The sequence below is a fragment of the Mesoplodon densirostris genome, chromosome 4, assembly GCF_025265405.1.
Source record: "Mesoplodon densirostris isolate mMesDen1 chromosome 4, mMesDen1 primary haplotype, whole genome shotgun sequence".
NCBI lineage: Eukaryota > Metazoa > Chordata > Mammalia > Artiodactyla > Ziphiidae > Mesoplodon > Mesoplodon densirostris.
The window spans coordinates 86,891,033-86,908,901 of record NC_082664.1 but is presented as its reverse complement, the minus strand read 5'-3'; positions in this window follow the sequence as shown (position 1 = coordinate 86,908,901).

Below are 17,869 nucleotides of genomic sequence, written 5' to 3'. Positions count from 1 at the left end.
GTCAAAGGATAAGAGTTAGAACAAGCTCTAAGTGGGAATGAGATCTCTTTTAATTCAGAAGAATCCCCTTTGTGTATCCCCCAAGTGTATACTTCTCCCTTCTGCTCACATAGCATTTGCTTTAAGACAATGATTCTCAAGGGGCTGGAGGGTGGGGAAAAAGCATAGCAGATTCCCCTGGGTAGGCAAGAAAGGAAGGTGTTGTGGGCCTTTATAGTTTGTAAAGCTTCCCAACTGACTCTGGTATGTTCCTCTCTCTGCCTCTCTGAGAACTGCTGCTCTAGAAGTCACCTGGAGGGAAAAGAAAGAAAGGCTGCTGATTTGTGGGGGTCAGCATGTCTTCTGCTGGTCCACCTAGAGTGGTAGCAAAAGGAATATAGTTTAAAAAATTACCATATCAATGGTGCATCCAATCTGGTATGATCTCAAACTCTTTGTCTGAATCCACTCGGGCTGCTCTAACGGAGTATCATAGACTGGGTGGCTTATACACAACAGAAATTTATTTCTTGCAATTCTGGAGGCTGGGAGACCAAGATCAAAGCACCAGCAGATTTGGTATCTGGTGAAGGCTCTCTTCTTGTTTCACAGACAGCTGTCTTCTTGCTGCATCCTCACATGGAAAGGGAAGGATCAATGGAGCTCTCTAGGGTCTCTTTTATAAGGGCACTAATCTCATTCACAAGGATTCCACTCTCATGACCAAATCACTTCCCAAAGGACACACCTTCCAGTACCTCACATTGGGGATTTCAATGTATGAATTTTGGGGGGATACGAACCTTTAGTCTATAGCACTCTTCAATCAACCTCAAAATCACTTTAGCACCACCCCAGGAATTTCATGTTAAGATGTAAGAACCTTACAGGGAGATAACACGATCCAAACTAAATCTTCTCTCCTCCAAAATTAGAAGGATTATTATATGAAAAAGGTAGTAGACTTGTTCTTGATTTATTAATTCAGTTAGTCAACAAGTATTTACTCAAGACTGTATTAGTTCTCTATTTCTGCTGTAACAAATTAGAGCAAATTTAGTGGTTTAAAACAACATACATTTGTTATCTTATGGTTCTGGATGTCAGAAGTTCAAAGTAGGTCTCACTGGGCTAAAATCAAGGTGTTGGCCAGGCTGTTTTCCTGGAGGCTCCAGGAGGGAATCCAATTTCTGTTTTTTCCAGTTTCTAGAGGCTTCCCACACTCCTTGGCTCATGGCCCCTTTCATCTTCAAAGCCATGTCCAGAGATGGACAAGGAGTCCTTCTCACACCATCTCTGATTTTCCCCCTTCTGCCTCCCTCTTCCACTCATAAGGACTCTCTTGATCACACTGAGCCCGACAGATAATCCAGGATAATAACCCCATCTCCAGGTCAGTTGATTAGCAACCTTAATCCCATCTGCTAGCCATGCAAGCTAGCATATTCACAGGTTCTTGGGATTAAGAAATAGACATTTTTCGGGCTTCCCTGGTGGCACAGTGATTGAGAGTCCGCCTGCCGATGCAGGGGACACGGGTTCGTGCCCCGGTCCGGGAAGATCCCACATGCTGCAGAGCAGCTGGCCCCGTGAGCCATGGCCACTGAGCCAGCTCGTCCAGACCCTGTGCTCCGCAACGGGAGAGGCCACTACAGTGAGAGGCCCGTGTACCGCAAAAAAAAAAAAAAAAAGAAAAGAAATAGACATTTTTGAGGAGCCATTACTCTGCCTACCACAGAGGCTAGCGCAGTCTGAGTAATATTCCAGAGGCTGCTCCAGAGAGCAGAAGCAGGACCAGTGAGTGGCAGTCAAAATGCTCAGTTTGTTATTGTAAATCATACCTCAACAAAGCTTTTAAAAAGTTAAAGCTTGACATTCAAGGCCCCCCATAACCTAATAGTTATGGCTACCGCTTTTTGAGAGTTTACTATGACTTTATATATTACCACCAATTATCCTCACAACAGCCCTGTGAGGCAGGGGACACTCTATTCCCTTTCTATAGCTCAGAGAGATCAAGTGAATGGCCCAGGCTCATGCCTCTAGGCAACAGCAAAATCGTGATTGGAGCTGAGTCCGTGTGAATTCCATGGCCTGTGCACTAACCTCCAGGATCTTCTTTCAGCACATGCGCCACATTCCACCAAGGCACCCTGTGCCCCAGTTCTAAGGATGAGGTCACCGAACCAACATGTACACTCCCATTACAACATCCCTAAAGGATCCATTTCAAAGCTACTTCCTCTGAGAAGCCTTCCTTGTCCCCTTCACTCACAAGTCCTTGCCTCTTCTTGTGGGTGACATAGCTCTACTGACCACTTCCAACAGAGTGATTTTCAGTCTTTCTTATGGTGGTATGTTACAGATCACCTTCTTTCACTAGATTCTAATCTCTCTGAGAGTGGGAGCCCTTCTTACTCATTTTTGTAACCTCATAATGCCTTGTCAATTCATTGTGCATTGTGCATTCAAAACTGTTTTTTGAGATACTTTGAGTCAAGATGGCTCTGTGAGTTCACTCTTTAGGCAATCCCTCTGCTCAAAATACACAGCAGGGATAGATAAAACATTAAAAGAAAACACCAAAATGATAGTGCTGAGCTCAAAAATAAGATTATCATCTCTGTGGCTCTGAATTAAATAGAAACACAAAGTCATGAATAGGACTGAAGCCTCAAGGCTACAAGAATCCTAGTAGAAATCAGGGGTGGCAGCCAGGCACTTGGGGGAAAAAATGATCCAGTCTGGGTCAGGGGCTAGAGTCAGGCTTAGTGCTTGAAGCCAAGGCTTGGGACAGTATCTCCACTAGAGGAATAAGACTGACAAACATAGTCCCTGACAGCTGCCAGAGAGATAGCTTACTTGGGTTATAAAGGATATTTTATATAAATAATAAAAGATTTAGGGTTGGATGATAATGAAAACAATATATGGTGAAATTAGTGGAGTGGAGGAAGACTACAAAAGCAGCAAAGTGCCACTGGGGTAGTAAAGCAAAGACCCATGGATAACATCTCCACAAACCTAGGTAGCAAAGCATTCCTCTGAACCCACAAATTCAGGCAGGCAAGAATAAATCCTATCAGCTATAAGATTTGTGTGGGATCAGGCAAAAAAAGGCCAAGAGAAAAAAAATTGTATTGTTATATCATTTTGCTTTATCCAGAAAGCAATGGAGTAACATTTAAGACAGTCAAAGACAGAAAATGTGAACACAGATTCTGTATCCAGCCAAACTGATCTTCAAGTATAAAGGCTGTAGAGAAACTGTTAGGAATATTGCAAACACTCAGAGACTACTGTTCATCCTGAGAGTTCTATGAGTTATTTCTGAGAAATCAACCAAAAAAAGAGTTTCGGATAACTAAAAAAAAGAAAGAGGGACACAGACATAAAGACTGGCAGCTAGAATGCAGTGTGTGAGTAACCCAGCTTTGACTCTACGCAAGAGGACAACCCCTTAGGAAAATGTGGGACAACGAGATGGAAGGAGCCAGGATCACTAAATAAGCTTCTGGAAAAGAGCTACCTACTAGCCTTAGACTTTTCACCTCTAGATAGTTGGATGAAAGCAAAAGAAACTATTTTGTTTGAGCCATTGTGTTTTGTATTCTCTTTGTTATATCAATTTACCCTGTATTCTAATACTATAAAAATTGCTACATGAGGGCTTCCCTGGTGGCGCAGTGGTTGAGAGTCCGCCTGCCAATGCAGGGGACACGGGTTCGTGCCCCAGTCCGGGAAGATCCCACATGCCACGGAGCGGCTGGGCCTGTGAGCCATGGCTGCTGAGCCTGCACGTCCGGAGCCTGTGCTCCGCAATGGGAGAGGCCACAACAGTGAGAGGCCCGCGTACAGCAAAAAAAAAAAAAAAAAAAAATTGCTACATGGAAGTGGAGTTGCTACCATAACAAGAACCTAAAATACAGGGTTTTGGCTTACTGGTAAGGCAGCCTATGACAAAGAAACAGATTTTGTGGGCTGGATATTTGGTGACATGTCAGAATTTCTGGAAAAACTCTTCCCTGTGAAAACTCGGAAGACAGTCCTATGGAGCTATCAGCTCTAGGGAAAATGGTTGGAAAAAGCCATAATGTTAGTATTGCTTTTAGACATGCCAAGGCAGCTCCCTGCCCCAGGCCCTGCACCTGCCAGGGAGTCCCATGCTGTGATGTGCCCTCCTCCAGTGGCTGGGATTGGCAAGGGCCAGAAATGTCATAGTGGTGGGAAACTCTACTCTGATTCTTCTAAATCCCCCTCTGATGCCTGGGATTGGTCACAATCCCAGCAGCACCATCTAGGCAGAGCACCTGAGCCCAGACTGGACCTGAGTGGGCCCTGGGAACCACTTCTCCTCTTCTGGGCTCTCTCCAACTCTCTTTACCGACCCATCCCCAGGCTATAGTTATGGTTTGTCCTTTTTTTTTTTTTTTTAATTGAATTGTCCTTGTCTGGTCAATAAATGGTGCCTAGATAATTAGATATGCATAGGAGGAAAAAATAAATTACCTTATACCATATACAAATATAATTCCAGATAAAGGTCTTGATTTAAAAAGAAAATCTTTAAAACTTTACAAAGAATATGTAGGAGAATATCTATACAACTTTGGGGGTAGGAAATAATTTCTTAAACAAGTCACAAAAAGATATAAAGTTGGGGGCCTCCCTGGTGGCGCAAGTGGTTGAGAGTCCGCCTGCCGATGCAGGGGATACGGGTTCGTGCCCCGGTCTGGGAGGATCCCATATGCCGCGGAGCGGCTGGGCCCGTGAGCCATGGCCGCTGAGCCTGCGCGTCCGGAGCCTGCGCGTCCGGAGCCTGTGCTCCGCGACGGGGGAGGCCACAACAGTGAGAGGCCCGCATACCGCAAAAAAAAAAAAAAAAAGATATAAAGTTGGGACTTCCCTGGTGGTCCAGTGGTTAAGAATCCTCCTTCTGGGACTTCCGTGGTGGTGCAGTGGTTGAGAATCTGCCTGCCAATGCAGGGGACACGGGTTCGATCCCTGGTCTGGGAAGATCCCACATGCCGCGGAGCAACTGGGCCTGTGAGCCACAACTACTGAGCCTGCGTGTCTGGAGCCTGTGTTCTGCAACAAGAGAGGCCACGACAGTGAGAGGTCCGTGCACAGCAATGAAGAGTGGACCCCGCTCACCGCAACTAGAGAAAGCCCTCGCACAGAAACGAAGACCAAACATAGCCAAAAATAAAAATTAATTAATTAAAAAAAAAAAAAAAAAGAATCCTCCTTCCAAAGCAGGGGATGCAGGTTCAATCCCTGGTCGGGGAACTAAGATCCCACATACTGCGGGGCAACTAAGCCAGCACACCGTAACTACTGAGCCCATGTGCCCCAACTAGAGAGCCCACACACCACAACTACTGAGCCCACGCACTCTGGAGCCCGTGCACCACAACTATAGAGGAGCCCACATGAAACAACTAGAGAAGCCCGCATGCCACAATGAAGAGCCCGCACGCTGCAACAAAAGATCCCGCATGCCACAACGAAGATCCCACATGCCACAACTGAGACCCAATGCAGCCAAATAATAAAAAAAAAATTTTAATCCTCTTAGAAAAAAGCTATAAAGTAAAATATTAATACATTTGACTAGATTAAAAATTTAAACTCCTGTGCAAAAACAGACAAACTTCTGTACAAAACACAAGTTGCAACCAGGAAAAGACAGTTTGCTGTAGACAATTAAAGAAAAACACAGTGTCCCATAAATATTTGAAATTATGCTCACTAGTAATTGATGAAATATAAATTAAAACAAAAATGAGATATTGGGCTTTCCTGGTGGCACGGTGATTAAGAATTCACCTGCCATTGCAGGGGACATGGGTTCGAGCCCTGGTTCTGGAAGATCCCTGGTCTGGGAAGATGCCGTGGAGCAACTAAGCCTATGTACCACAACTACTGAGCCTGCACTCTAGAGCCCGTGAGCCACAACTACTGAGCCCGTGTCCCCCAACTACTGAAGCCCACGTGCCTAGAGCCTGTGCCCTGCAACAAGAGAAGCCACCACAATGAGAAGCCCGCGCACTGCAACAAAGACCCAACACAGCCAAAAATAAAATAAATAAATAAAATAAATAAATTTATTTTTAAAAAATTAGATATCATATTACACCCATCAGATTGTTAAAAAAAAATTTTAAGTACTATTGGGAATGTGAAGCAATGGGAACTCTCAGTCAGTACTGGGGAAAATGTTAGTTTTACAGCCACTTTGAGAGAGAGCTTGACAATATCTATCAGAGTTGGAGATTCCTAAGACCCAGCTTGAAATTTTGCTGTGCATGTAAGAGACAGACCTAAGCAAGAATGTTCATTGCAGAGAAAACCATAATTCAGAAAGATACCGGGCCTCCCTGGTAGTTCAGTGGGTAAGACTCCACACTCCCAATGCAGGGTGCCCAGGTTCAATCCCTGGTCAGGGAACTAGAGCCCACATGCCTCAACTAAGGAGCCCGCATGCTGCAACTATGGGCCCCATGCCACAACTAAAGATTCCGCATGCTGCAACAAAGATCCTGCGCGCTGCAATGAAGACCTGGCACAGCCAAAATAAATAAATAAATAAATAAAATATTTTAAAAATGATACATGCACCCCGATGTTCATCACAGCACTATTTACAATAGCCAGGACATGGAAGCAACCTAAATGTCCATCAGCAGAGGAATGGATAAAGAAGATGTGGTACATATATACAATGGAATATTACTCAGCCATAAAAGGAATGAAATAGTGTCATTTGAAGAAACGTGGATAGACCTAGAGACTGTCATACAGAGTGAAGTAATTCAGAAAGAGGAAAACAAATATAACACCGCTTATATGTGGAATCTAGAAAAATGGTACAGATGAACTTATTTGCAAAGCAGAAATATAGACCCAGATGTAGAGAACAAACTTATAGATACCAAGGGGGGAAGAGGGGGTGGGATGAATTGGGACATTAGGATTGGCACATATACACTACTATGTATAAAACAGATAACTAATGAGGATCTACTATATAGTACAGGGAACTCTACTCAATGCTCTGTGGTGACCTAAATGGGAAGGAAGTCTAAAAAAGAGGGGAAATATGTATATGTATAATTGACTCACTTTGCTGTACAGCAGAAACTAACACAGCGTTGTAAAGCAACCATACTCCAATAAAAATTAATTTAAAAAAATTAAAAATTAATAAAAAATTTTTTGAAAAGAATGTTCATTGCAACGTTGTTCAAATTATTGATACAAAAAAGTAGAAACTACTTGTCCATCAATAGAGAACAGAAAAATTGTGTTGTGTTCATACAATGGAAAAACGTACAGCAGTTTACATGAATGAACTAGACATACACATCAAAATGGATGTCTTAGAAAAATAAATCGTATGTACTTATATTTTGTTAATGGATATGTAAATGTAATGAAAGTATAAAACATGCAGGGGGGAGGATAAATACAGTATCAATTTCAAATAACGGATATCTGGGGAGAGGAAGGAGAAAGGGAAATGGGATCAGGGAGAAGTACATGGGGGTGGGGATAGGGCTTCAACTGTATCTGTAATGTTTTATTTCTTTTTTAAAAAAAGCCAAATATGGAAAAAGTTTGAGATTTTTTTTTTTTTTTTAGAGCTGGGTGATGGACACACACCCAGCTTTATATTTGTCTCAATACGTTTCTGAGTGTTAGAAATATTTTCTAATTTAAAAAATATTGAGGGATTATTTTCGCCCTCGTTTTCTTCATTGATAGTATGGGGATAATTCTCACAGCATAGATTTGTGGTTAAGGGCATGTGAAAGTTACTTAACTTTTCTGTGCCTCATTGGGAAAAATGGGGATAAGAGTCTCCAGCCCAAACCATTGTTAAGAATATTAAATACGTTAATAATGTAAAGCTCTTTAAAAAACAAAGTAAACTATTGTGTTTATTAAATAAGCTAGGACATATTATAGTTAGAGGATTAAAAATAATAAAGTTTACAAAGGTATAAGAAGAATGCCTACCTAGTCTGGAGTAAATGCCTGAACAGAGTGTTAGAAACAATGATTATAGTTTGAAATAGTTTCCAGCTATCAAAAAAGGACCCATGATCTGATTAAAAGAAATAATAGAATTAGAAGAAGGCAGCACAGTTCCAATAATATTCAATGTATTTCTAGAAGACACTACTGATGCACTGAAAACCTCAATTTCCATAAGGTTTAACACTTTTCTCATCCCAAGTTTGCAACTGAGAGTAATGAGAGGTAGTGCTGGTAGAAATACCTGCTGTAATTTACCATAAAAGTCTGAGCAAGTAACAAATGATTCTGGCTCTCCTTTTTTTCTCATTTGTAAATTTCAGTAGTTGGACCAAGGTACCTCTAGGTCACAAACAAGAAAGTATTTCCTAACAAATGAAGATTTAAATGTTTTGAGGACCACATTTATTATTTTCATCCATTTTACGTGTTATGTTTATGCTTTACATAATATAACATTTCATTTTAATAAAAGACTACTACCAATCTTTAAAAATATATTGAAAAATTGTTTGTTGAATTGGGTTATGGTTTAGGGCTTGTCGAAAGAAAAAAAAGACACAACCTAAGAGTTGCGAGTTATGTTGTATCGGGGATTTTACTGTGGACTATAGCCTGGGAGACGGCCTCTCCTCTCATATAGCTCTGAGGAACTTACCAAAGACGTAAGGGAGCAGCCATGATATATAGGAGTCTTTGCTGAAAAACTACAAGTAGCCGAACATCAGAAATCACTGCTAATCACAGAAAAACAGACCTCTAAAGTTAATGATTTTAGCACTTTTCTGGGTACAGGAAGATGCAAGAATCTGGGCTCACTGAAATTATTCCTTTGATATGCACCTTAACTATCTAGGGCCAGCATCCTGTTTTTCTGCCTCCTGAATTCCCCTCCAGGTGCACCCTGGGGGTTAGGAGCAGAGGCCCAGGGGCTAATGGCTTGATAGTGGGCAACCTTTGTAGTTTACTGAAGTGGCAGCCAGTATTTCTTGTCCACAGGCTCTAGCAATCTCCTGGGAGTCTCCAGTTACATTCTGCCCAGTAAGCATTTGCAGGCCTTGTTTCCGTGTGGCATCCCTACACCTCCAGCCACCCGGTTAGGACACCCTCCACCTCGGCTGGGATGGCTCCGCCCACCTAGCTCTCTCCTCCTCTGCCCTGCCTTACCGTCCCCGAGCTCCTTAGCTCGTTCTCGACCGACTTAGTAACACTTTCCTTGTCTCCCAAAGCACAAGCTCCTTGGGCGAAAAAAATTTGTGCTCACAGTTCTCTTATATTCTTTGCGGCCAAGTCAATCCTTGCTGAGTTAAATTTTACCGCCGGAGAGGACAAACTTAAGACAGCTTTAACAAAAAATGTTATTCCCAGATGCAGGCCTTCAGAGACGGTGGAATGTTCTCTGCCTTATGGGAGAACCCAACCGTTGACCTCCGGGCGGGGGAGCGCTCACTCCGGCCACCGCGGCCGCGCTCGGCTCCCGGGCCTGCAGCTGGGGCCCCTCCACGCCGCCTGGGACAAAGGGGCTTGTGTCCCGCCGCCCTGCGGGAGCCTTTCTCTGCCGGCCGCCGAGAGGCCTCTGCCGAAGCTTGGGCGGAGCGAATTGCGTGCGACCCCGCGCGTGGCCCGGCTCCCTGGTGGGCTCGCCGAGCTCGCCAGTTAGGCCGCTCTAGCCCCGGCCCCGCGTGCTGGAGCCTCTTCGGGCACAGCCGCCCGGTCCCGGCCCCTACTCCTCCCGACGCTCCCCTTGTCGGAGCCGGTGGGCAGAAAGGCGCCTGCGGCAGTAGCGTGAACTTTGCTCAAAGTTCAGGAACAGCCCTCCGACTGGGGGGCCTTTTGGGTTCTCAAGGTAGAAATGTAAAATTCCTACTTCCCTTTTAATGATCCGGGGGCCTCCTCCACCTCTGTGTCTTAGGCAGAGCCCAAACAGCTTCTCTCCTTTGCTTTATCCCGGGGAAAAACTGAAGGATTGTGGGGGAAAAGAGAGAAGTCATGCCTAACAGTAACTGAACTTCAGCCAATTGCCAGGTACTTTTCTAGGCACTTAGATACTGTTTTAGTTAATCCTCAGAAGGGCTTGTGAAATAAATATTGTTTTCACATTCTGTCTTTACATTCTTAGAAAACTGAGGTTAGGACTTAACTGGTTGTCCAGTGATTAAGGCTCCACGCTTCCCGGGACTTCCCTAGTGGCTCAGTGGTTAAGAATCCGCCTGCCAATGCATGGGTCACAGGTTTGAGCCCTGGCCCAGGAAGATCCCACATGCTGCAGAGCAACTAAGCCCGAGCACCACAACTACTGAAGCCTGCGAGCCTAGAGGCCGTGCTCCGCAACAAGAGAAGCCACAGCAATGAGAAGCCCGCGCACAGCAGCAAAGAGCAGCCCTGCTCTCCGCAACTAGAGAAAGCCCGCGCTCGGCAACAAAGACCCAACGCAGCTAAAAATAAATAAATAAAATAAATAAATTTAAAAGAAAAAAAAGTCTCCACGCTTCCAATGCAGGGGGCGCAGGTTTGGTCCCTGGCAGGGGAACTAAGATCCCACAAGCAGCTTGGCATGCCCCCCACCAAAAAAAAGGAAAAAAAGAAAAAGAAAACCTGAGGTTAGAATTTTCCCCTCTGTGTCTGCCGTAAGCAGGCACTGGTTAATAACTTTATCATCCACCAAATCCTCCTCCAGTTACATATACATTTCCCTTTCCCCTTATTCCCACATCATTTAATGAATATTTATTGAGTGCCTACTGTGTACAAATGTGTGTGTGGTGTTGGGGGGAGGTTCTGTAATGAATAAAGCAGACAAGGTCCCTGTGGTCATAAAATTGGGGGTGGGTGGGGGGAATCACAGCTAATTATTATAATACAAAAGGGGAATGAGAGTCCTGAAGACGAATTCCCCAGGTGCTGGAGGAGGAGGCTTTATAATCTGGTCGGGGTTGGGAGAGGTCAGGGAGCTTTCAGAGCTGTTGTTTTAGTCTGGGGGACAGGGGAGGTCTGAGGATGCTGATGGCAGGAAGGACCCATTATAAAGAAACTAGAAGAGGAATTCCCTGGCGGTCCACTGGTTAGGACTCCGCGTTTCCACTGCAGGGGGCACGGGTTTGATCCCTGGTTGGGGAACTAAGATCCCACGTGCCTCCCAGCCTGGCCAAAAATAAATAAATAAATAAAAGAAACTAGGAGATTGAAATCAACAAGACTTAAAGACTTGTTAGTTGTGGACGGTGACTGAAAAGTTGACCCAGCCTCTCTGCCACCTCTCCCCTCCCACGGTGGGGCACTGGAGAGAAGGAAAAACTAGGTAGATCCCTGGGTTCTGATCCTGATTGAGTTCTTCCTTACTTGGTGACATCATGGACAAATCACTGTTCTGTAAAGCCTTGGGAGACCTGCATTCCTTCCTTAGACTGCAGGCATGCCATGCCCTATGATGGTGTTCCTTAAACCCTGGAGGGACATTGCAAAAAATGTAAGAGGAAGGTGTAGGAAAACTACATTCCTCACAGTAATTCAAATACTGTAGTGGTGGTACTGGAAAATGGGATAAAAAGTCTAGAAATAAACCCAAATACATTTCTGAATGTAGTATATGACCAAGGAAGTAATACATAGAAATACAGAGAAGATTATTCAAAAAATGTTCAGAAAACATAATTGTTCAATATGTGATTCTGGGACAATGAACAGCCATCTGGAAGAAAATTAATTTGGATCTATATCTCACTTCCTATTCCAAAATATATTTTAGATGACTCAAAATGAAACAAGGAAAAATAAACTTTAGAAGCACTAGAAGAAAACATACATTTAAAAAAATAATCTTGGAGTAGGAAAGTCCTTTCTAAGTAGTATAACACAAAAGCCAGAAGCCACACACATACACATGCATACACAGACACATTCAAACGACAACAATAAAAAAACCATATACACTACGTATCACAGACAAAAGAATAATTTTCTTTTAAAATTTATTTTATTTATTTATTTTTGGCTTTGTTGAGTCTTCGTTGTTGTGCGCGGGCTTTCTCTAGTTGCGGCGAGCAGGGCTACTCTTCATTGCAGTGTGCAGGCTTCTCATTGCGGTGGCTTCTCATTGTGGAGCATGGGCTCTAGACGCACGGGCTTCAGTAGTTGCAGCACGTGGGCTCAGTAGTTGTGACTCACGGGATCTAGAGCACAGGCTCATTAGTTTTGGTGCATGGGCTTGGTTGCTCCACAGCATGTGGGATCTTCCCGGACCAGGGATCGAACCCGTGTCCCCTGCATTGGCAGGGCGATTCTCAACCACTGTGCCACCAGGGAAGCCCCAAAAGAATAATTTTCTTAATATAAAATGAGCAGGGACTTCCCTGGTGGCACAGTGGTTAAGAATCCTCCTGCCAATGCAGGGAACACGGGTTCAATCCCTGGTCCAGGAAGATCCCACATGCTGCGGAGCAACTAAGCCTGTGTGCCACAACTACTGAGCCTGCGTGCCGCAACTGCTGAAGCCCACGTGCCTAGAGCCCGTGCTCTACAACAAGAGAAGCCACTGCAATGAGAAGCCCGTGCACCGCAACGAAGAGTAGTACCCGCTCACCACAACTAGAGAAAGCCCGCGTGCAGCAACAAAGACCCAACACAGCCAAAAATAAATAAATAAAATATAAATAAATTTACAATTAAAAAAAAGAGCAATGATGGGGAATTCCCTGGCAGTCCAGTGGTTAGGACTCCATGCTCTCGTTGCAGAGGGCCCGGGTTCAATCCCTGGTCAGGGAACTAAGAACGCACAAGCTGCACGGTGCAGCCAAAAAAAAAAAGAAAAAGAAAAAGAGCACTTACGAATTAGTAACAAGAGACCAACAACTTGGTAAAAAAGTACATAGGGCTTCCCTGGTGGCGCAGTGGTTGAGAGTCCGCCTGCCGATGCAGGGGACACGGGTTCGTGCCCCGATCCCGGAAGATCCCACATGCCGCGGAGCGGCTGGGCCCGCGAGCCATGGCCGCGGAGCCTGTGTGTCCGGAGCCTGTGCTCCGCAACGGGAGAGGCCACAGCAGTGAGAGGCCCGCGTACAGCAAAAAAAAAAAAATAAAAAAAAAAATAAAAAATAAAATAAAAAAGTACATAATGGGGAGGGATAAATTGGGAGATTGGGATTGACATATACACACTACTATATATAAAATAGATAACTAATAAGAACCTAATGTATAGCACAGGGAACTCAATTCAATACTTTGTAATGACCTATATGGGAATAGAATCTAAAAAAGAGTGGATATATGTATATGTATAACTGACTCACTTTGCTGTATAGCAGAAACTAACACAACATTGTAAATCAACTATACTCCAGTAAAAAATTTTAATAAAAAAAATTATATGACAAACAGTTCACAGTAAAGAAAATCAAAATGGCTCTTAAAGATATGAAAAGATACCTCACTCATAATAAGAGAAATACAAACCAAAGTTACAATGAAATACCTTTCTCACTTATCAGATACGCAAAACTCGCCTATGGAAGGCAATTTGGCAATATTGACCAAAATTTTAAACGCACATTCCTTTGACTCAGCAATTTCTCTTTTAGGAATTTTCCTATAGCTATATTCATAAGTATGAAGCGATATGCCCCCAAAATTAATTGCAGCACTCTTTGTAATAGCGAAGTATGGAAACAGATGCATATGTACAGCTAGGGAAAAACCTTCAAATGTAGAGGCTTATAGGGTATATTAGATTTGAATTACATCTATAAAATGGAAACAATAATTGTACCTACTGCACAGGGTTGTTGTGACGTTTAAATGAATTAAAATGCCGAAAGAACTTAGAAAAATATCCGGAATATATACCATTAGCTGTTTACTTACACACATACTGTTAATAAAAAGAACAAGAGGCATAATAATGGCATGTACAATTACCTACTATTTGTGTAAAAGAAAAATAAGTATATGGGTAAAATATCCCTTGAAAATTTCACAATTAATCAGTAACTCTGGTTACCTCTGGAGAGAGGAACTGAGGGGCCAGCAGCAAGGCAACTTATTTTCACTGTCTACCTTTGTATACCTGTTAAATTTTTTTTTTTAGGTTTTTTTTTTTGCGGTACGCGGGCCTCTCACCGTTGCAGCCCCTCCCCCTGCGGAGCACAGGCTCCGGACGCGCAGGCTCAGCGGCCATGGCCCACGGGCCCAGCCGCTCCGAGGCATGTGGGATCCTCCCGGACCGGGGCACAAACCCGCGTCCCCTGCATCGGCAGGCAGACCCTCAACCACTGGGCCACCAGGGAAGCCCCTGTTAAATTTTTTAACCACGTATATTTGACATCTATTTGAAAAAATAAAATTTTTCAAAGTAGAAAATTATCAATCAGAAACACATAAAGAAAAAGAAATCAAATTTTATAAGACATAGAAATTAAATTATGTTCCAATCTTTTCCATTAATGTTATTATGCTGAAATTATATACTGCAGTCATTGAATGATTTTTCAAACACTGCTGCACACTTTCATATTATTGATGCAGCGTAGTGCTTGCACCTCAAAGTGTGGTCCTCAGGCCAGCAGCATCAGCATCACCTTAGAATTTGTTAGAAACACAGAATCTCAGGTCCCACCCCACACCTACCGAATCAGAATCTTTATTTTCAACAAGATTCTCAGGTAATTTGACTGTGGCATCTTGTTTGAGGAACAAGGAGCACTGAGCCAGAGGACATAATAAAAAAACAAAGAAATACAAAACAAAAACACTGTTCTACTCGTCTCTTCTCTTTGACCCCCACCTCTTAAAATTGTTGTGGCTCTGAAACCGAGCAGCACCCTGTGGGGGCACTCCTGTGTACAAAAGCCTTTTTGTGTGCCCCATTTCTGGTTTGCAGGAAAAAGGCTTCAGCCTCCTAGGCCTTCCCTGAACTCCAAAGGGCTGATTCAAGCAGTTACTAATTGGGGGAATGAGGGACTGCAGAAACAAAGAAAGGCAGTCAAGAAACAATGGGGCAGGTACCTGGTTCCTTCTCAAGGGATATACATAACTGATACAAATCTCTAAGCCCTTCTACCAGAACTAAGGCCTCCACCCATGTGGAGGATGGTAACTTCAGGCAGAGCACATTGACCCAGACTGTTTCGAATCAGAACACCACCCTGTTACCTCACCACCAACCAATCAAAGGAAGGTCACACACCCTGCAGCCCTCCCCCACAAATTTTGTCTATAAAAACTCTTCCCTTGGGAATTCCCTGGCAATCCAGTGGTTAGGACTCCATGCTTCCACTGCAGGAGGCACGGGTTTGATCCCTGGTTGGGGAACTAAGATCCCACAAGCCTTGCAGGCACAGCCAAACAAACAGAAACAAACAACAAACAAACAAACAAAATTCCTCCCCCAAAACTATTGGGGAGTTCAGCCTTTTTGAGCATGAGCTGCCTGTTCTCCTTGGTGGGTCCTTGCAGTAAACCTTTCTCTGCTCCGAACATCACCATTTTGGTTTGTTTGGCCTCACTGTGCATCGGGCACATGAACTTGGGTCTGACAACAGCTTGATGATTCTGGAAAACATTGCTGAGTGAAAGAAGGCAAACAAAATAATCCAACCTATATGATTCTATTTATATGAACTTCAAAACAAACTACACCAATCCATGGTGTTTGAAGTCAGGGTAAAGGTTACCTCTGGAGAGGAGAGAGGGGGCAGAGATGGGGCAGGGCCCAAGAGTTGCTTCTGGAGTGCTGGTAATATTCTGTTTCTTGACCTGGTTACTGGTTATTTGGATCTGTTTGTGAAAATTCTTAAGAACTGTACACTTCTGATTGGTATACTTTTTTGTATGTGTTTTATACTTCCATAAGAAAGTTTTTAAAAATTCCACTATTATCACCTACCTCAAGCCCCTTGACCGTTGGAGGTGCCAAAGTCCAATGTGCTTGGGGAAAAGAGACTGAGCTGAAAAATTACTTAAACCGATTTAATTACTGATAGGTATCTCCAATTTAAATAGATTACTTTGTCACACACACACTTACTGGAACTCCTGTGCATTTTTAAAGGTGCCTACTATTGACAAGCATTCACCCAAAAGATGACATGTTCGCAATGAAATTTCAAGGTGCTCTCTGGAGTGGTAGGAGAGTTGCACAGGCTCTGCTCTCTTACTTAGTGGGTTTCAAGCCTGGATCAACAATTCATTAGTTACATAACCTTAGACAAGTTACTTACTCTGCATTTCTGTCCTTTTGGAGGATAATTATATTCCCACTTTATAGGAATAGTCCCTGTATTAAATGAGGTAATATACTTGAAGCACTAGGCACCGTGCCTGGCACATAATAGCAGGAGCCCATTAAGAGCAGACAATTAGGGACTTCCCTGGTGGTCCACTGGTTAAGACTCTGCGTTCCCAATGCAGGGGGCACAGGTTCAATCCCTGGTCAGGGAACTAGATCCCACATGCCACGACTAAAAGATCCCGCATGCCTCAACAAAGATCCTGCAGATCCCGCACGTGGCAACGAAGATCCCGCATGCCACAACCAAGACCCGGTGCAGCCAAATAAATAAATAAATATTTAAAAAAAGAAAAAACAGCAGACAAGTATTTAAGAGTACAGGACTTCCAAGTCAATAATTCCCAAACACTACCTCACAGATAATGATTACCTGCAGTTAAAGCTAATCACAAGCAGGAACGATTCTGAAAGCCACTTCCCTGGAAGTTACTTCAGGTCTCATGATCCACGTGGGAACGAGAATCTGGAATGCCAGCAACAGGTTTCTCAGGATATTTGCTTTCAGAAGAACCCGCCCCATTCCACTGTCCTCAGCCAGCAGGGCAATACCTGTGTCCCTCCCAGTCTTCCCACACTCGACACAGAGAGTGACGGTTTCTCATGCCTCCTGCGTCTTGTTCCCATAAGCTTGCTCTAAAAGCTTCTAAAGTTTTCAGATGGAAATACTTGAAAGCAAACTTCATGCTCTTATTTCAAATCCTCAAGAGGCTCACCATTCTCTTTGCCCACTTATTCCCAGTTTCCTGGCCCCAGGTAACATTGTGAAGGTGAGAGCTGTCTCCACACCCAATAGAGAGTCTGATAGAGGGTTAGGAGGCAGCCAAAGTAGTCTCTTTGTCTTTGTTCCAAGATAAAGAACTTTTTCAAAACACGTGCATTTTCAAAAGGTCAACAGTGGTAGGATTACAGGAATCTGGCATTTTTAAAATGACTTTCTGCATTTTCCTAATCATCTATGACTACGTATTATTTTTACTATGATTCTTTGGGACCTTGTGTAATTACAAAAGCATTTTGTGCTCAATGCAGAAAACTTAGAAAACACAAAGGAAAAAAAGTTCCCTTAATCATATCAGGTAAAGATAACAGCTGTGAACATTCTGGCATATGTCTTTCCAACCTTTTCTCTATGCAGAGATGCTTCATTTTTGTGATCTGGGAAAAAAGTAAACATTTAAGAGACAAAGCCTTGGGTCTTTAGTCTTCAATTTATTTCTGTTTTTAAACAGCATCTAACGGCTTGGAAAAGTCCCTAACAGCAAGGGCCTGCCCCATGCACTCCCAGAGGCTCCCCCACCCAGGGCTGGGGTCCAGGCTCCAGTAACTCCCCCTCAGCCACACCAGCCATCAAGCCTACTTTCTCTCCATCTCTGGAGACTTGGGACAGAAGAGGATCTCCAGTTAGAGGGAAAGATGGCACTAAAGGGCACTGCGTGGAAGGACTGGGCTCAGACACAGCTGCCTTTGTTAGTCTTAGGATATTTGGGGATTTGGTAGCATGCTCAGACAGACTGCGGGAGGGCTCGAAGAGGGGCTCCTGGACTCCTCTCTGGCCTCAATCATTCC